This window comes from Cervus elaphus, chromosome 4 (assembly GCF_910594005.1).
Source record: "Cervus elaphus chromosome 4, mCerEla1.1, whole genome shotgun sequence".
NCBI lineage: Eukaryota > Metazoa > Chordata > Mammalia > Artiodactyla > Cervidae > Cervus > Cervus elaphus.
The window spans coordinates 58,822,060-58,842,993 of record NC_057818.1 but is presented as its reverse complement, the minus strand read 5'-3'; the positions used below and the strand labels follow the sequence as shown (position 1 = coordinate 58,842,993).

The 20,934-nt window shown below is 40.9% G+C and overlaps 1 pseudogene; it reads left to right on the top strand.

Moving 5' to 3' along the window:
- LOC122692449 overlaps window positions 1-20,724 on the top strand; it is a 34,851-nt pseudogene extending 14,127 nt beyond the window's left edge.
- The last annotated feature ends 210 nt before the right edge of the window (window positions 20,725-20,934 follow it).

The window sequence follows — 20,934 nt, the reverse complement described above, 5'->3', positions numbered from 1 at the left end:
ATCAGAGAAACAGGACAGTTTTTAGAAGCTTGTAATGTGTATTTTAATCAAGGATCAAACAACAATTGTAAAAGGTTTTATTCTATCTGTGTAAAATTAATGTACCTTAATTAATAAAAGTGAATGGTTTCTCAGTGTTACAATTGATGTGGAATGAATGAAAGGTTAACGCACCACCAGCATTAACCTCTCCCACCTATTTAAGGTTGCAGGAAAGGTAACTTAATGATAAACTATTTGAAGCACAGGGGGATGGCATCTGTAGAAATTAGTTCCTTACTGCCGTTAAACCTCTCATAACTTCATATATTTCCCACCATTTCTACATTGTATCTCCTCTCCAATTTTTATCTACATGGACATCGTGGTGGTTCTAATAAGAAGGATCATACAGAGTACTGTTGAGAGCTCCCCTGAACTGCTCCATGCTGTTGCTGCCTCAGCATCTGTCTGGGGAGCAGGCAGCCTGCAGGTCTTGAACTCACACCAGCCAGTCCTGTGAGCACCTGCACTAGATGACCCCTTCCTTGGGACCAGCAGTCTTGCTGAACCCCAGGGTCTACTGCACAGGCCCCCCCTTCAGTGACACCCTCAGAGCTCCGCGAAATCATGCTCGTCTTTGTTTGAATGGACCCATCCACACTCAGCGTGTGGGGTCCAGAGCAGTTCACCCAGGGTCAGGTCTGAACCCCAAGTACTGGAATTTTCTCTGCCTGGTTCTAGCCTTGACCTTCCTCAGGGGACCTCAAGGCTTGCTGTGAGTTCTCTGAGGACCTAGAGTCATAAACTCACCTGCTGCAATTGTCCTTTGTTCTTCTTTTAGCTAAAACTTTTCAGGGGCTCATTTAAGCAAATGTAAGTTTAACAAAGTCACAAAAAGAATAATCAACAGCCATGATGGGAAAATTGTGAACCAAGATTTATAAAATCTTACCCTGTATCATTCTTAGCACATGTGTCTTGTAAGGCTTAAAGGACCTGTTTTCTCATGGCTTTCTCATACTTTGAATGCAATATATAAATATCTGAAGATATATACATAATATGATTTATATAACACACATTGATTACAGGATATAAATATCTGAAGGTATACATGTTAGCAGTGAGAAAACCAAGAAGGAATATGTGAGTGTATGTGTATTCTTACACATTTAACTTAGAGAATTTAGAAATGCCAGATCAAAACTGGTCATTTCAGAATTGCAGATGATTTACTAAAAACTATAAAACTTGTCAATTTGTTGATTAATCTGTTTTGTCTACTTTTCATGGAATTCATTTCCTTAAATGCCAGGAGGTTATGTTTTTTAAGGAACTTCAACACCATCCTCCCTCATGACTGCACCAGTTTACATTTCCTCCAGCAATGTAGGAGGTTCCCTGATCTCCAAGCCCCTTCAGAGTTTGTGATATTATTAGTGGGCTTTTTGCTCATTGTTATTCTGACTGGCATGTGGTGATACATCCCTGTACCTTTGTTCTGCATTTCTTATTGTTTAGCGGTGGTGAGCATCTTTCTTTTGCCTCCTGCCCATCGAAAAGAATAAGCTGCCCGCCCAGCCTCAGGAGCTGTGGGGCACAGGCTTAGTCTCCCCACAGCATGTGGAGTATTCCTGGACCAGGGATGAGGCCCTTGTCCCCTGCACTGTCAGATGGATTCTCCACCCCTGGGTGACCAGTCTGTTTAGCTTTTTTCCCTTTGGGACAAATATATATATATATATATATAATTTATTTATTTATTGGAATATAATTGCTTTAAATATTGTGCTATTTTTGCTGTATGAAGTCATCAGTCAGCTGTAAGTATACATAAGTGTTCTCCCTCTTGGCCCTCCCTCCCGTGGTCGCCGTTTCACCCCTCTCCTCAGCACAGAGCATCAAGCTAAACTCGCTGTGGTAAACAGCAGCTTCCCACCAGCTACCTATTTTAACCATCAGTTCAGTTCAGTTGCTCAGTCGTGTCTGGCTCTTTGAGACCCCATGGAGTGCTGCACGCCAGGTCTCCCTGTCCATCAACAAATCCTGGACCTTGCTCAAACTCATGTCCATTGAGTCAGTGATGCCATCCAACCACCTCATCCTCTGTCGTCCCCTTTTCCTCCCCCTTTCAATCTTTCCCAGCATCAGGGTCTCTTGAAATGAGTCAGTTCTTCACATCAGATGGCCAAAGTATTGAACTTTCAGCTTCAACATCACTCCTTCCAATGAATATCAGGACTGATTTCTTTAGGATGGACTGGTTGGATCTCCTTTTAGTCCATGGGACTCCCAAGAGTCTTCTCCAAAGTTTTATCCACGGTGGTGTATATATGTCAATGGTCCTTTCAATTGGTCCCCCTCTTCTCCTGCTGTGTCCATGTCTGATCTCTATATTTGTGCAAATATTGTCTTAACAGATATGTATGGAATTTAAAATATGGTATTGATGAACTTATTTACTGAGCAGGAATATAGGCGCAGAGGTAGTTCTTCAGCTTTTGCATTTTAAGCTTTCAAGGCATAAAATACATTGACAATCATTCCATGCATTTGACGGTTGTAGCCATGTGTTCTGGGAAACAAACTGACTCAGAAGGACAATGCAGATAGTGGAGTGCAGTTTATTACACCGGCGGGGCCAAGGCAGAGTCTCCTCTTAGCCAAGGACCCTGAACAGTTTTTGTGAAAACTGTATATACCCTCGTGAACTTGCTCAAACCCACCTCCCCAAATTCCTTGAAACTAGTCTGGACAAGGTAAAAGAGAGATACAATCAAAGTTAACCCATGATTCATGTGTCACAAGACTAAATGAACAGTGGATATTTATCAACAGGCCTGTGGTCATAGCCCGATAAACAGAATGGAATTCACTACTTTGTTCTGTTGCAGAGATAATTAACATATTCTTTTAGGCAACAGAGTCCAAGTACAAGTCCTGAGGCTCTTTTATGAGTGGGCGGGGTGGGATCTGATTTTCCATTGGTATGCCATTTCTACAGACACCGGGGCGCAAAGTTCAGAATCAAGTGGGAGGGTGACCGTGCGTGTAGCCTAATGCTCACAGCCTGGCCTAAGACGGAGTCCAGCTCTGTCTGTTTCCTCCTTCATTACTAAGTGAAAGAAGCCCATTTGAAAATGCTACAAAAAGTAGGATTTCTACAATATGACTTTTGGTGTAGGTAAATGTTCTTATGTGTGCTCAGTTTTGTCTGAGTATCTGTGATTCCAGGGGCTGTAGCCTGCCAGGCTCACCTCTGTCCATAGATTTCCCAGGAAAGGATACTGGAGTGGGTTGCCATCTCTTCTTCCAGGGGATCTTCCTGACCCAGGGGTTGAACCCGCATCACATGGATGTCCTGCATCTGCAGGCAGATTCCTCATCACTCAGTCACCTGGGAATCTAGTAAGAAATATAGAAGAGATTTAAAAGGTCCATGATTACTGTGGGTTTCAAAAGAGGGACTATGAATATCCTAAGTCTAGAGAACTTTTAGGACCATGAAATAATTTGTGTTAAACTGTCATGATGGACACATGTTATTAAACATTTATCTAGAGGTATGGAGTGCACATTCCTACAAGAGGAACAAAGGGGTAAACTAGAGAGTTGATCTCTTTACTGCCCATGTAGATTCATCAGTGGTAACAAATGCTCACTCTGGTGGGGAAAGCTAAGTAGGGAGATTGTCCACATGTGGGAACAAGAGGTATATGGGAAATGTCATACTTTATTCTCATTTCTGCTCTGAAACTAAATCTTGTACAAAGTTTGTACTGGTGAATGCAGACTGAATATTTTTTAGAATACATAATATGAGAAAGATCAATATGTTTCTATCTTTAATTTTTCCTTGGTCATTATACTTTAAAGATGTGGGAAAATAGAGCTCTCTAAATTTAAATTTAAGAAAAATTTAAAACAACTCCATTTTAGATACCATTACAATTCTGAGCGAGAACCCCTCCCGAGAAGAAGAGAAAAAAACTTCGTCAAACCAACCAATCAGAAGGAGACGAGTTACCCTCCACCCCTAGGTAATCGAGAAGGGCGGAAGAAGTCCCTCACCCCACCCCCATCCCACCAAGACTTCCTGCTTCCCCGGCTGCACAGTATACACTAGCCGATCCCCCTAAGTTTTCCTTCCCGCGCACCGTAGGAATTAGCCAATCCCCTTAAGCTTCCCTTCCCGCCATCCCTGCTAGACAGGATAAAAGAGACTCGCCGCTTTCTCTCGGGGCTCCTTCACCATTGTGTGAAGAGGGTCCCTGCTCCAGCTTGTAATACAGTTCTTCATTGCTTTTGCATCCATGCGCGGCTCCTGTCGTGTTTGGAGGAATTCTGCAATCCGGGTACAACATATGGAGGCTCGTCCGGGATCCCCCGAGCCCTTCAGGACCCGCGCTTCGGAGGACGAACGGCCGGTAAGCAATAACAGCAGGTGCATCTGTATCAAAGGGGGTCCAATCTGTATCTGTCTGTAGCTGGAAATCAAACCTAGGCGGACGCGCCGATAATGGTCTCCAGCAGTGGGCCGGAGGAGACGTCTTCCAGCTCCCACTCTGTAGTCCCGTATATATATATACCTGTGCGGGGACTACTCTGTACTTTCTTTCTCGGGATTGCGCGCTCTGTTATTTGTCTGGTGTGTTGTCTTGTTTGTTCATTGTGTGACTGACTGACGAGGGGACAGGCCCAAACTAGATGCTCTCCGCTTACCTTAATAACTGGATTCAGGGTCCAGAGTACTCAGGGGCCAGCTTGTCTGCCAATGGACCAGACCCAGCGGCCGCAAATGGGACCCTTTTGTCCCTGGTCTCCTCCTGACGCAGACAACTGGCCAGAGTGCCCCGACCGGTAAGGAACATGAGACTTCATTAACCTCTCTCCGCTTCCCTCTCTCTTTCCTCTCCTTAGCCATTCCTATCCTTCCCGTTTTTCTAGTCCCCCGGTCCTGGATGCAGGAATCTGGTCGAAGGGCCTCAGCTTGAGTTGAGGGTTGGAGACTGATCACCTCCTCTGGGCAGAGAACTCGAATTTTCTGATCTGGTTTCTGGCAGGGCCGAGTTCCAGTCCTCCCTTTTCTGGAAGCCCAGGGAAAAGTCCCGTAATGCCTGGGTGTCTGGAGGTGGCAGGAGACGTCTTAAGTCCACCCCTTTTGCCCCTCTTTCCCTCCTCCTCCTCCTTCTTCTTTCAACCTGGCTTTTTTTCCTCCTTTTAAAATCTTTGAAGACATCTGAAGTTTTGTGTCTCTGTAGAAGGTTTTCTGAGAGACTGTATTCTTGTATTTAAGGGAGTGTCTGATGAAGACTTCCAGGTTTATATGTGTGTTTTAACTCTGTTCTGTGTTGTGATTTGTGACAGCTATTTTGCTTTGTCTGACCAACATTTAGACCTGCCGCCATTTTGTTAAAACTTGGTTTTCTTTCCCTGTGCCTTGAGACCAGGGCTCTCAAGAACACTTATTTAGACCATCTGAGACTGAGAGAAAAAAAAAAAAAGAAAAAAAAGCCTTTTAAAATGTTATTTGTTTAAATTTTATATTGTAATATCTAATTTATGACCAAACTTAGAAAATGAAGATAGATCTTGCCCTGTGTCTGTCTAAATATGTTTTGGTATGTCTTTGTCTCTGAAAAATATTTTTAGGTTAATTTGTAAATGGCTTAAATTTTAAGCCAATTTAATTGGCTTAAAAAAGGGGGGGGGGGTAAGCGCTTACAAATCTAATAATTCTAAATTAAACAATAAATTCCAGGTTCAGGTGAACTGAGAGATATTCAGTATTAAATACCTGATATTAATGTTTGTTTGTTGCCCTATCTAATACAGACATGTCTTAGAGTAATTAACATTAAGTGAAATATTTTCATTGTACCTAGGTTTAATATAAGTTAAATATTATACCTGTTACAAGTTTGTCGACAAAGAAATTACCTTGAGTAAAAAAAAAAAAAACTTGTAAAAAATGTAAATGAGGTATGAGTTTGTATATAAACTCTATTAAAAAATAATTATTCCTTAAGAATATCTATTTAAAATAGTCTCTCCAGATTAGGGTAACTTGAATTTCTAAGGGTTGTGCTAAACTAAGTATTGAAAGTCTATTAAATAATTAGGTCATTGCCAAATGAAATAAGATTTTGAAACATTTACTACTAAACACTGATTTCCTTTTACAGAAAAACTAAAGAGATTTGGGACTATAAATGAATAATGTTTGATGCCATCCTAAAATGTTTTAAGAAAACAAGGGTTTTAAAAATTATCACTGGCATTTATGCTCACCAATCTATAAAATGCTAATATAAAAGTTAGCTCTTGGTTGCTAAAAGAAAGCAAGAAGTATGCTTTCAGTAAAAAAAAAAAAGTGTTAAAAAATACTAAAAAGAGTTATGCATGATCAGGATTTTCTAAAATTAGATTACAGTTAGTTAAATAAATAGATTTTGTTATAAATGACACAGTCATAAAAAACTGGTTAGAGCCAATTAGGTAAAGCTTTTAATTAATCTTTTCGATAAAACTTCCTGAATCGAATTCTTTTAAATTTCCCTTGACATCTAGCTAGCTTTGGGGTGTTTCAGAGGGCCCCTGAAACATCCCAAAGAGAGATATTAAACTGTTTATTTGGTTGGTTAAATTAAAAAAAAAAAAAAAAAGAGTTCACCTAGATTTGTTAGGCAAAATCTGTGATAAGCCTTTGGTGTGAGTTTCCCAGCCCTGTTTTATATTAAAAGTTCAGTCTGAGATCCTACAAGTGTTTCAGCAAAATAAAAAGTCTATGATCAATTCTGTTATGTGATATTAATGTAAAAGTTTGTTTCTGAAGCTTATCTCAGTAATCTATCTTTGGATGACGGTCAGATGCCTGATGACCTGCAAGCAGGACTGAAAAAAGACAATTTAAGAGACTGTCTCCAACCTGGATAAGAGGACTTTTTATCAGGTACTCTTAATTAGCTCATGCACAATAAAACTAAAGAGAAATTAACTCTTAGATTAATTCCCACTTCCAGAGGCCCCTACACTGGACTGGTCTATAGAAAAGACAGCTGACCTGATCTCACCTTAAAATGATGCTCAAACAGGAAATACTACAGTACACCAGGATGAAAAGACAACGACATCAGAGGTAGACAGTTTGTCCAAGATGCTGGACCTGATTCATATGATCGTTTATAGTGTTCTCTTGACTTCTTAGACCTTTGTGTATAAATCAAATGCTTTTCTATCATAGGCCTGATTCTATGCCAGTTTTAAAAATCAATCCAATTGTTGGGTTTGTGGCCAATCACCTGTATCTAGTTCTGGGTTACTTTGGTAAATTTCTCTACTACAAGACTCTAACTGGTTGACCCTGAAAAAATTAACTTGAAAAAATTATAGTCATATTCAGGTCACTGTGATATTACTAGATGAGATCCCCTCACCAGGCCAATTAATAATGCCTACTCTGACTCTGGCCATAAATTTGAGCCTTTTTCTATTCCTCAACCTCAATCAGAGCAAAAAAAAAAAAAAAAAAAAGGTTTTTAGCAAAAGAAAAAAATCTCCCACAATTATAAGATAAATTTATATAGATAACACCAGGCTATGGTAATTTAGGTTTAAAGTCTCCTCTGTGTTAAAAACAATTAAATCATACTAAAAATAATCAGTCTAGTAACACTAGAAAACTGGGCTGTGTGCCTTATAGATGGTGGTGCTAATGTATAATTTCTCTGAAAGATAAATGTTCGTGCAGAGTAGACTAAGTCAGATGACCTGAGATATACTGGGCTACATCTAATAGAAGCTCGTACATCTTACTCGTGACTTTGCTAGTACTGCTGGCTATGTTCTCTGTATTTCACCTGTTTTACAAAATTGCCATTTCTTACAGTGCCAAATGTGTGACTGAGGCCTCTGATAACATAATATATAGTTCCCTATGAGATCAATAATGATGGCAGTGTAACTCTAGATATGAGAAAAAAACAACAAGAGGGAATGTTTTCCTGGACCAAGAGGCTAGTAAGACAGGTGGTCCAGAGAATTTTAGATACTGTTTTATGGCCTTGTCCAGTAACAGCACATTGAGTGGCCAGTCAACAAAATCTTTGCCAAACCTGAGAATAGACATTCTCAGCACCATGGGATAAAATGGTCATGAAATGCCCCCCTCAAAGTCGTGGTCAAGTTTATGAACAAAAAGGGGCTCTGCCAACTGAAGATTGACACTTGCCATCTACAGCTACAGCGATTATATCATGGCCACTGCAACTGCTGACTTTCAACGGCCCTGAAAGGAGTTCAGGGTGAAGATCAAGAATGACACACTCGATGCTCTGGAAAAAACTGGCAGAACAGGCCTTCAGATAGTTAGATCTTTTCAAGAGAATTTATGAGTCCCAATTCTTGCATCTTCTCATACCTAGAGAAACACTGACATCATTAATGGTGCCATCTGCTTTGGCTATTAAAAAATTTTACAATTAAAAGTCAAAATAGAGTACTCAGCGATGGTTCAGACATCCTGGGAAATAACCAGGTGTTACTATGAGTGCAATTTCAGATTAGACATTGTATTGCTAAACACTTGAGTTTTCTGAGTCGTGTCAGGCTTAAATGCCACCATTCTCAAAACAATGTCTGCTAGAAGCTAGTAACTTCTACCTTACTTTTTATAAAACTAAGCAACTGGCCACCTGGCTAAAAGTCTCCCCGAAGTGCCAGGTCCAGACTGGGTTTCAGGCCTATTCTTCTAAAAAAAAAAAAAAAAAATATTTTGTCTATTAAAACTCCAGTTATCCCTTCTCCAGCTACTACTAACTGGGTATGTTACAACAAAATGGCAGACCAAGGGATTGAGATTTTAATCATACAAGGCTCAGGTCTAAGACTTGAGCCCCGTTTTGACAAATATCACAGTCATAGTTGCCCTGTTCCCTAAATTAAAACTGAGCAGGACTCTGTGGGGTGGCAACTCTGGAGTACAGATCTGCTGTACTGTAAAATATAGGCTTTATTCAGCCTCCTTCACCTTCCCTGAGTTCCAAAGGGTAGATTCAAACAATTGCTAATCAAGAAAGGAAAAAAATACAAAAACAGAGGGGAAACAATCAAATGGTGGTACAGCCTTGAGACGGGTCCTGGTTCCTACTCAAAGAAATATGTATAACAATGTCTTTGAGTTCTTCTACAGAACTGGAGCCCATCCAGGTGAAAGATGGTAACTTCAGACTAAACACAAGATTCCTAGAACACAGCTCTGTTGCTTGACCACCAGCCAATCATCCCAGTGGTGCCTCCTGTTTCTGGGGACCAGTGATGACCATCCTGTTAGGTCTCCTGTTTGGCCCCTGTCTATTTTATCTCTAAGAGGCGCCAACAGTTTCAAACTAAGTTGCAGTTATTATAAGAGTACAAGCTGGTTTCAGATATAAAACACCCCAACTTAGATCAGGTAGAGAGAGACTTCTGCTCTGCTAGGCAGGCCTACGCCCAGGCACAGCAGGAATAAATTACAGAAGAAAGAGACCTCCGCCCCAATTCCCAAAAAGCGTCTTGAGTATGAAGTCTCTCAAGAGAGAGTTATTAAGAAAAACACACTGCCTGTCCGTCCACCGTCCACCTGGAAGGGAAAGTCCGCGAAAATAGAACAAAGGAAGGTCCGACGACCAGAGTGAGAACCTCATGTAAAACAAACAACGCTCCTGCCTAGGCCCGATTTACATAACAGAGGCCCAGGGGCAGAGAAACATATAAAAAGAGGAGTCAAAGCCCTCTTCCTTCTTCTCTCTCTCCCCCCCCCCCCCCGCATGATGGGGCGATCTTCTCTTTGTGTCTTGGGAATCGACATGTCCTCACAACTCGAAGATGGATTTTCCGGCTATTATCTAAATAAATAGAGCTGTAACACTGATTTATTTAAGAGCTATAACACGGTCTGTCCTCCGAGAGCCGTGGCCCGCCAAGGGGCTTTAATGTCCGTCACTCCAAATTTTTGTTGTAACGAGACAAAGAACCGAAGAACCGACAGTCGCGTGACAACATTGTTAGGATACAAAACAGAGGAAGTATATATGAAATGAATTTTGCATAAAACTGATATTTTTTATGTTAGGTTCAAGTTAGAATTTCCTTGTTTTTTCTGACATGCCCAGGTTCTGATAGTGCATCTTCCGTGTGATCCATTTACACCATGACAGATGATGTCCACTGTCTCTGGTGATTTCTCTGAGATTATCAGGCTATAGAGTTCATTTTTTTCCCCTCTGTCTTTAGACAAGGCTGTGGAAAAATGGAATGAGGAACATGTGAAAACCCTCACAGTTAATGGAGAAACTCCACATCTTCTTGGTTTCTCTTTGCTTTGGAAAATGAACACTCACTGTGTTGATGATAGAAACTGGGTTTTGGGAGTGGGAGTTTTCATCACTCAAGCCCAAGTGTGATGTTTCCAGTACACTCCTCGCTCATATCATAGACATAGTCTTCCTACTCACATTTTTGCACTTTTTTTGTTTTTTGCCATCTATTTATTTATTTTTTTTATTATTAGTTGGAGGCTAATTACTTCACAACATTTCAGTGGGTTTTGTCATACATTGATATGAATCAGCCATAGATTTACACGTATTCCCCATCCCGATCCCCCCTCCCACCTCCCTCTCCACCCGATTCCTCTGGGTCTTCCCAGTGCACCAGGCCCGAGCACTTGTCTCATGCATCCCACCTGGGCTGGTCATCTGTTTCACCATAGATACATTTTTGCACTTCTTTATCAAAATATTTGCAACAATTCTATTGGTGCTAATCTGTTTTCACCTGTGTTGAATTTCTAAGATACAGCTCAACAAAACGATACAGTTTTTCAAGAAATAAAAGTTTCATAACCAAGAGCTCTAATTTATCTTATACCATTGTATATGTTTGCACCCTAGTGTATTTAAAATATACAAAGAATATCTTCCACAAGTAGATGTATATATTTTAACCCATTAAAAAGAATCTTGATTTCATTGACATGAATAGGAAAGCCTGAAGTGAACTGAACATGAACTGATTTTATTGACATGAATACTGATTTTATTGACATAAATATGAATGAACTCAGCTGAACTGAACTGAACATGAATCAGTTCAGTTCCGTCGCTCATTCGTGTCTGACTCTTTGCAACCCCATGAACCGCAGCATTCCAGGTCTCCCTGTACATCACCAACTCCTGGAGTTTACCCAAACTCATGTCCATTGAGTCAGTGATGCCATCTAACCATCTCATCCTCTGTCGTCCCCTTCTCCTCCCTTCAATCTTTCCCAGCATCAGGGTCTTTTCAAATGAGTCATTCGCATCAGATGGCCAAAATATTGGAGTTTCAGCTTGAACATCCGTCTTTCCAATGAACATCCAGACTGATTTCCTTGAGGATGGACTGATTGCATCTCCTTGCAGTCCAAGGGACTCTCAAGAGTCTTCTCCAACACTACAGTTCAAAACCATCAATTCTTCTGTGCTTAGCTTTCTTTATAGTCTAACTCTCACATCCATACATGACTAGTGGAAAAACCATAGCCTTGCCTAGATGGACCTTTGTGGACAGAGTAATGTTTCTGGTTCTTAGTGTGCTGTCTAGGTTGGTCATAACTTTCCTTCCAAGGAGTAAGCATCTTTTAATTTCGTGGCTGCAGTCACCATCTGCAGTGATTTTGGAGCCCCCAAAAAGAAAGTCAGCCACTGTTTCCACTCTTTCCCCATCTATTTGCCATGAAGTGATGGGGCTGGATGCTGTCATCTTAGTTTTCTGAATGTTAGCTTTTCTTTAATAGTGTTAGTAAGTATATAGTCAATTAAATATATGTCTCTTTGCATGAAAATGTTAAAAGTATTTTTTTTTCTTGTTTTGGTATTCTCCCCAGTTATATAAAGTTCTTTAAAAAAAATACACGTATTTATGTTTGGCTGAGTTGTGTCTTGGTTGTAGCCTACAGAATCTTGGAGCCATGTGGGAGACTTTGTTGCAGCAGGCAAACTTTAGCTGTGGGTGTGGCATCTAGTTCTCTGACAAGGGACTGAACCCAGCCCCCTGACTTGGGAGCTAAGACTACCAGGGAAGACCCTAGAAAAACTATACACTTTCTTTAGTGTTGTCTCTGTGTATTTGTGTTTTACTAGTTAAATTTTAGTTCACATAAACTGAAGCAAATTCAAGATCTGTCATTTAATGAATGTTTGACAAAATATTTGCAAAACGGTGGAACAATAATGTTTTTGATTTTATATTATCTATGTGATGCATTCAAGACCCTGTAAAAACTTTTAGAAAGGCATATAGTATATATTAAGTAGTTCAAAGGATTATTGATGCTATCGGTAGTATTCTATCAGACCTGTCAATTTTGTAAAACACTTAAAATTCAAAGTTAAGTGTAAATTCTTACCTTAGTGGTCTACCTCTTTGCTATTCAGAACGGTCATTCATGTATCAGAATTTTCAAGATTACTAGTTAAAATAAGCTTGTTAAAAATGCGGCACATTGGCCCCACTGCAGAACTCTTAGATCAGAGCATCATGCTTTTTAAAAATGTTTCCTGTTTCCTTGATGGGGGGCTTCCCTGGTAGCTCAGATGGTGAAGAATCTGCCTGCAATGTGGGAGACCCGGGTCTGATTCCTTGGTGGGGAAGATTCCCCTGGAGAAGGAAATGGCAACTCACTGCAGTATTCTTGCCTGAAAAATCCCATGGACAGAGAAGCCTGGCATGCTACAGTCCATGGGGTCAGAAAGAATCAGACATGACTGAGTGACTAACATGCTTTCCTTGATAGACAGTTAATCCTGTGCCACACGAGTTCAACTTTCAAAAATAGATAAGTCAGTGTTGATGGATTGTTTTATAATTTCTCTTCCATCAGAATAGTTTCTACAGTGGTCTGTAGATCATATCTCATTCCGTTCCCTGGGGTGAGAAATACAGTGGAAAATACGGCAGTATAAAAATTATATTCCTGTGTAACACCAGACATTCTCCTAAATCAGAACCATTTCTCTGGCTGGTTTCATCTTGGGTCACATTAGATAGTCTTCCCAGGTTCACGTGGTTCATGTCCTTTATATTTCAGGGGCTGCTGACATTCCAGGATGTGACCATAGATTTCACTCAAGAGGAGTGGGAATGCCTGGACCCCGGTCAGCGGGAATTGTACCGGGACGTGATGTTAGAGAACTACGGGAATCTGGCCTGCTTGGGTGAGGATAACTTGCTTCCAGAATCCCTTATATATTCTCAGGGTTTTGGTTCATTCATTCTAGAATGTCTCCTGGAATTTTCTGCTTTGTCCAGTAGAGGTTAAGATCCCTACTTTCCAGGGGAAAGTAACCTTCTTTCTTGATGTAACCTGTCTCCTTGTTGTTCAGTTGCTAAGTGATGTCCAACTCTTTGCGATCCCGTGGAATGCAGCAAGCCAGGCTTCCCTAGCCTTCTTTAACTCCCAGAGTTTGCTCACATTCATATCCACTGAGTCAATAATGCTATTCAACCATCTCATCTTCTGCCACTCCCTTCCCCTGTACTCAATCTTTCCCAGCATCAGGGTCTTTTCCAATGAATTGGCTCTCACAGTCAGGTTGCCAAAGTATTGGAGCTTCAGCATCAGTCCTTCCAATGAATATTCAGGGTTGATTTCTTTAAGATTGACTGGTGTGATCTCCTTGCTGACCAAGGGACTCTCAAGACTCTTCTCCAGCACCACAGTTCAAAGGCATCAATTCTTTGGTGCTCAGCCTACTTTATGTTCCAAATATCACATCCATACATGACTATTGAAAAAACCACAGCTTTGACTTTACGGTCCTTTGTTGGCAAAGTGATGTCTCTGCTTTTTAATATGCTGTCTTTGTCATAGCTTTTCTTCCAAAGGGCAAGCATCTTTTAATTTCATGGCTGCAGTCACCATCTGCAGTTATTTTGGAGGCCCCACCCCCTCCTAAAATTAAATCTGTCACTGTTTCCACTTTTCCCCTGTCTATTTGCCATGACATGATGAGACTGGATGCCATGATCTTAGTTTTCTGAATGTTGAGTTTTAAGCCAGCTTCTTCACTCTCCTCTTTCACCCCCATCAAGAGGCTTTTTCGTTCCTCTTCAAGTTCTGCCATTAGAGTGATATCATGTGCGTGCCTGAGGTTGTTGATATCTCTCCTGGTAATCTTGATTCCAGGTTGTGAATCATCCAGCCCAGCATTTCGCATGATGTACTCTGCATAGAAATTAAATAAGCAAGGTGGCAATGTACAGCCTTGATGTACTCCTTTCCCAATCTGCAACCAGTCAACTGTTCCATGTACGATTCTAATTGTTGCTTCTTGACCTGCATTCATTCTAGGTTCGTGGTAATTCTGTAAGTTCTGTGGTATCAAATAGTGCCACTCTCCTCTTAAAACTGGAATTCCACTACCTGGTTTTGCCTTAGTAGTACTTGAGCATAATATCAGAATCTGATTCTGATGCATTTGTCTTTTAAAGATGCTTCCAAAAAACTATTTGGTGAAATTCTTTTTCTTAATGCTATTTTAACTTTCTACCTTGACTTCTCTCTCACCTGAATACATATTGGATTGGAAATTGATGAATATCTCGGAAAACACATATTCCTTTTTCTGATGAACAGGTCTTGTGGTCTCTAAGCCGGACCTGGTCACGTTTCTGGAGGAAATGAAGGATCCCTGGGATGTAAGGAGAATGGAGACAGCCATACACCCAGGTATGTGTCTATGGATGAAGCAGATAAGTCAGGTGAGAGGGCCAAGCATTGGGGAGGAAATCAGACTTTGCCATGTGGTTTGAGAAGATCTGCTTCAGTGGAGATGATTTTGGATTAGCCTAGGTTTATTTCTGTCACCGTCATAGAGCGTCATCTCCTGACCCATTCCTGATTCTTTTCATCATTTGTGTATTTTTCTCCAGTGATTAATTTTCACATTCACAGTTAGAACCAAAATAATTGTCTTGGCCTGGAGCAACCTGCATGACCTGATAACTCGTCCATTTTGGGGGGTTTTTAGAAAATCTGCATATTTCTGAATAACTATATTAACCCCTTTTAAAAGTGAAGATTCTGTCCCAAATCAGAAGTGTGTGGGTGGAGCTGTGAAAAAATTGCCATACTTGTAGGAATACTGGGGACAGATGTTTTTTGTTTTCTACCATATAATTTCCAGTGCACTGGAAACTACACATATGACCTTAGAAATATCATACTCAAATTCTTGCTTCACTGTATAAGACACCTCACTAAAATCATAAAATGCAAATCTGAATTTTAAAAGTTTCTCTTTTTTTCATATGAACTAACATTAAAGGTGTTAAGTATATTTATCCCAATTCATTACTGCTAAAATGCTTTAATATATTTATTTAACTCGCAGAGTTTTTAAAGAAATTATTGACATGGGAGTTTAAAACATTTCCCACAGTGCTTTTTTCTGATTGTTATTCACTATCAAGCCTATAAATTATATAGAGAAATATTTAAGAAGAAATTTTTCTGTTCCAATAATGCTATTTTACAATGTTATGTTATGTTAGTTTTGCTATACAGAAAGAATAAGTGATGCATATACACATTTCCCTTCTTGATTAGATTTCCTTCCCATCTAGTTCACCACAGAGCATTGAGTAGAGTTCCCTGTGTTCTCACCATATTTTTCAAGTCTCACTTCTCATTTGATTTGTTAAGAACTCTTACCTTGTTAAATCTATCTTGTTTCTTATGAAACATCCCAGAACTTTATCGTTTATGCCATCTATTTCTGATTAGTTCTAGGTCAGTAGCATTTACTATTTTAGACTCTATTAGAACATGCTCAGATATCAACATGAGTGGTAAGTGGATTCAATAATTAGTAGGCATTAGCATTTGTGAAAATGTTTTGTCTGTAAATTTGATTACTTAAAGCAAACATTACTCATGACACTGCTCAACTGCTCCTCACTTTGTTGTTCCTGTAGGTTTCTATCTTGACTTCTCCTCTGCACCATGCTCCTTTGTCATCTCATCTTGTCCAATGTTCTGTGTTTGTGGTCTCTGTTCTGCAGGCTGCAGATCCTAGTTCCTCTTGCTCTGGTGTCTGCTCCCTGGTGGGTGAGGCGGTTCAGAGACTTGTGCCCTTATCCCCTTGAGAGGGGGTTGATTGTTACTATTGTGACCAGAGCCTGCCCGGATCCTGAGGGCCGCTTCGCCTTTCCTCTGTGGCTGTCACTGTCTGTGGCGGGCTCTGCTTCCTGATTGGTGGAGCAGAGGTCCAGATCTGAAATGAGCTCTGCTCTGATCTGTGGTGCTTCTGATCTAGTGGGACTGGAGCACACCCACTGGGAGGGAAGCCACTGAGTGTTGCTCCTCTGGGGATGTTCTCCTCGGAGAGTGCTCTGCGTGTCATCTTTCATGTGCTGTGCGACCTCTCGTGTGACCCTGTGTTGGCATTGATCTTGGCCCCACCTGAACCATGGGTATGTTGGCACTTCACCCTGGTGTCTCTCAGATGTTGTTTTCACCAGGTCACCAGCAGAGATCCACTGTAATCATATCCCAGGTGCACATTCATTGTGGAGCTGGACCCGCTGCGGTGCTATGGGGGCAATGTAGACTGTGACCTGGCCCAAATGCCTCATGTGCATGCCTACAAAGTCTACAGTGGCTAAATCCAGACTGGTCTTGACTGCCAGAGCCTCATTTCCATCCAGAAGTTCTGTTGGGGCTGAGTTTACCAAGCCAGTTATGGGATGTAAGACCGTGGTTTGTACAGATGCAAGGAGAGGTCTCAGCTTTTCTTGCTTAGTGCAGGGCCTTGGGGCTCAGCTGTGGTTTCAGTACCACCTGTACATTGGGACCACCCACAGGCCTGTGCCCTGAAGGTGCCCCTGGAGCCCATGAGTCTACCCTGGTAGGGAGGAGGCTGGGGAGGAGGAAGCAGCTGTGGGGGCCATGAGATCACCCACCTAGGTGGGAGACACCCCTAGTGCCTGGAGAGGCAGGGACAGGCACAGGGGCAGAGAGGCTGCAAGGAGGTTCTTCCCTTCGGGCATCACTCAACAGCGCCGCTCTGCTTCTCTGGTGGTTCAGGCTTCCTCCACAAGCATCCCATTTGCACAGCTCCTCCCTCCATCCCGTCCCCTCAGGATGTCTCATCACGGCCACCCGCAGTCATCTGCCTGGTTCTGCTCTCCAAACCCCACGTTCCAGCACCTAGCCCTTGTCTGCAGCGGAGGACACCCTCTCAGGCTGGGTGGGCAGGGCAGGGGACAGTACCCTGCGTACAGGTCTCACTCTGTCCTGCACGCTGGTTGCCGTGTTCTCTTCCCACAGAGGACGCGCTCCCGGTCTGTCCCAACTGAAGTCCCCCCAGTGAGGGGCTTCCCTGGATGTGGAGACCTCTCCTCTCTTCAGATCCCCCCAGGGTTTTGTGGGTCCCATCCGGCTTCTTTTCCTCTCCCCTTTCCTCCATCTCTCTCTTGTCCTACCTGGCTCAGCAGGGATCTTTCTTGTCCTTTCAGGTGTCCAAGTTCCTCTGCCCGTGTTCCTCAGGGCTCTGAGAATTTTTCCACTTCAAGATGTATTCTTGATGCTTTCGTGGAGAGAGATGAACTCCACGTCTTCCGAATCCTCTGCCATCTTGACTCCTTCTATCTCAGTTTTCAGCTTAATCTAGCCAAGTGTATGCCAGTTTTATGTAAATTGTAATCTATATTCCCCAAGAATAGTAAGTAGAATTAATAATTATTTGGTATCTTTCAGCTGTGTCTTCTCACGACACCCAGGGTTTGAGGACCCAAAAGCCAGGCTTAGAAGATTTACTCCCAACAGCAAAGCTAGGAATATATGAAAGATTTCACCTTGCAAATTTACATTTAACCAAAGACTGGGAATCTATGAGGGCATGTAAAGAGCGGAGAGCATGTTATGATGGACACAACCAAGTTGGTACAGTTTCCCATAAAGTAAACATTACCGCCAAAAGAAATCAAGGATGTGAATCAAATAAGGAAAAACCAATTTCAGATGACCAATTTCAGTCATCAACATCTGCAGATGAGTGTATATTTGTCAGCAAAGATCTACATCATCTCTTGAAACATACATGTCCTCTGAAGGGAAATATGGAAAATCTGGAAAGTCATCTAGTCTCTACTGCAAATACTCATTCCAACCTATACTCTGAGCATAGCTGTCTATTAAATATAGATTCAAACATGTCTGGAGACCAGAAACTTAAACATGAGGGGGGAAATTCTCAATACAATCAATTTGAGGGATCCTTTAACAAGGGTTTCTTGTTTTTCAACCAACAACTATTGTCTCCTTGTTCCAAAGTGTGGAATGTTGATTATAATGGAAGACACCTTATTCAACCGTCATTATTCAATACATATGGAGGTATAATTAGTGTGGAACAACTTTACAAGTGTAACAAAATGAGGAATGCCTTAAGCAGGAGCTCTACCCCGAATAATTACAAGAGTATACATGATGGAATGAGAAGCTCTTCATGCAATGAAACTGGCCATAATGTTGACCAAGACTCATATCTCCTGAAACAACAGGGACATCAATTTTCAGACAACAATTCTAAACATCATAAGTGTAGGAATATGTTTTGTCAAAGCTCAAATCTTACTATTAATACTTATAAGAGTATGGATATTGGAGAGAAGACTTATGATTGTTATGATTATAGTAAAGTTGTTAACCAGTCTTCAAAACTTATTCAACAGCAGAATATTCAGACTGAGCAGAAACATTGCAAGTGTAATACCTGTGGAAAAGTCTGTAGTAACTCACCAAATCGAAGCAGACATACGAAAATTCATTCAAGAAGGAAAGATTTGAGATGTACAGCATGTGGCAAAGCCTTTAATCAGAGTTCATATTTAACTGAACATCAGCGAATCCTTACTGGGGAGAAACCATACAAATGTACAGAATGTGGCAAAGCCTTTATCCATTATTCACTACTTACTCAACATCAACGAGTCCATACTGGGGAGAGACCTTATAAATGTACAGCATGTGGCAAGGCTTTTAAGCAGAGTTCAACTTTGACTCAACATCAACGAATCCATACTGGGGAGAGACCGTATAAATGTACAACATGTGGCAAGGCTTTTAAGGACATTTCAACTTTAACTCAACATCAGCGAATCCATACTGGGGAGAGACCTTATAAATGTAAAGCATGTGGCAAGGGTTTTAAGCAGCGTTCAGGTTTAACTGAACATTACCAAATCCATACTGGGGACAGACCTTATAAATGTACAGAATGTGGCAAAGCCTTTATCAGTTGTTCACTTCTTATGCGACATCAACGAATCCATACTGGGGAGAGACCTTATAAATGTACTGAATGTGGCAAAGCCTTTATGAATTATTCACATCTTACTCGACATGAACGAATCCATACTGGGAAGAGACCTTATAAATGTACAGCATGTGGCAAGGCTTTTAAGGAGATTTCAACTTTAACTCAACATCAGCGAATCCATACTGGGGAGAGACCTTATAAATGTACAGCATGTGGCAAGACTTTTAAGCAGCGTTCAGGTTTAACTGAACATCACCAAATCCATAGTGGGGAGAGACCATATAAATGTACAGCATGTGGCAAAGCCTTTATCAGTTGTTCACTTCTTACGCGACATCAGCGAATCCATACTGGGGAGAGACCTTATAAATGTACAGAATGTGGCAAAGCCTTTATGTATTATTCACATCTTAATCGACATGAACGAATCCATACTGGGAAGAGACCTTATAAATGTACAGCATGTGGCAACGCTTTTAAGGAGATTTCAACCTTAACTCAACATCAGCGAATCCATACTGGGGAGAGACCTTATAAATGTAAAGCATGTGGCAAGGCTTTTAAGCAGCGTTCAGCTTTAACTGAACATCACCGAATCCATACTGGGGAGTGACCTTATAAATCTACAGCATGTGGCAAAGCCTTTATCAATTGTTCACTTCTTACGCGACATCAGCGAATCCATACTGGGGAGAGACCTTATAAATGTACAGCATGTGGCAAGGCTTTTAAGCAGAGTTCCAATTTAAGTCAACATCAGCGAATCCATATCGGGGAAAGACCTTATAAATGTACAGACTCTGGCAAATCCTTTTCCCAGAGTTCAGGTCTTTCTCTACATCAGAGAGATCATACTGCAGAGAAATGTTAGAAATGTAAGGAGTGTGGCAAAGCATTTCATCACAGTCATCACCTCACTCACAATCAAAGAATACATAGTGCAGAGAAACCCTAGAAATGAATCAGTGATAAAAAAAAAAGTTGGTCCCAAATATACAATTTTGAAAAAACGAGTGTTTTCTTTGGAAAGATACATGAGTGAAATTAAAAAAATGTAAAAAACTGCTTAATCAAACATCAAAAGTAACTCAATACCAGAAAATTCATCCTAGAAAGCATGTCATTAGTACCACTTTTCTTGAATTAGTCTCAGCAGAAACACTGTAGCAAGTATTCCATAAGTAAAACACATACAAATATGATATGTTAGTATGGATCACAAGATGAAGGGGTGGACATTTGCAGAGGTATAATTATTATTAATGTATCCTTGTCTATGTTAAGTTATTTCAGATTATTAAGGACCCAAAACGAATGTAATTCAACTCTCAAATTACTACATGCTGTGATTTGTTTCTACTCTATATATGAACTTCTGTTTGTGATGGTTGTTGCCCAATGGTAAGAGAAGCCCTTCTATATGAAGTGGGAATCATTTACATTTATTCTCCAATTTATAAGATTAAGAACACAGTCGTGTTATATACACACTAAACCTCTGAATGGAGGTATTTGTCACTGATGTCAAACACCTCAGTGGTCACCATTATGTAAGTGTTCAGGGAATAATTCAAAGTAAGACAGAAGTTTGTTCTAAGTTTTCAATAAT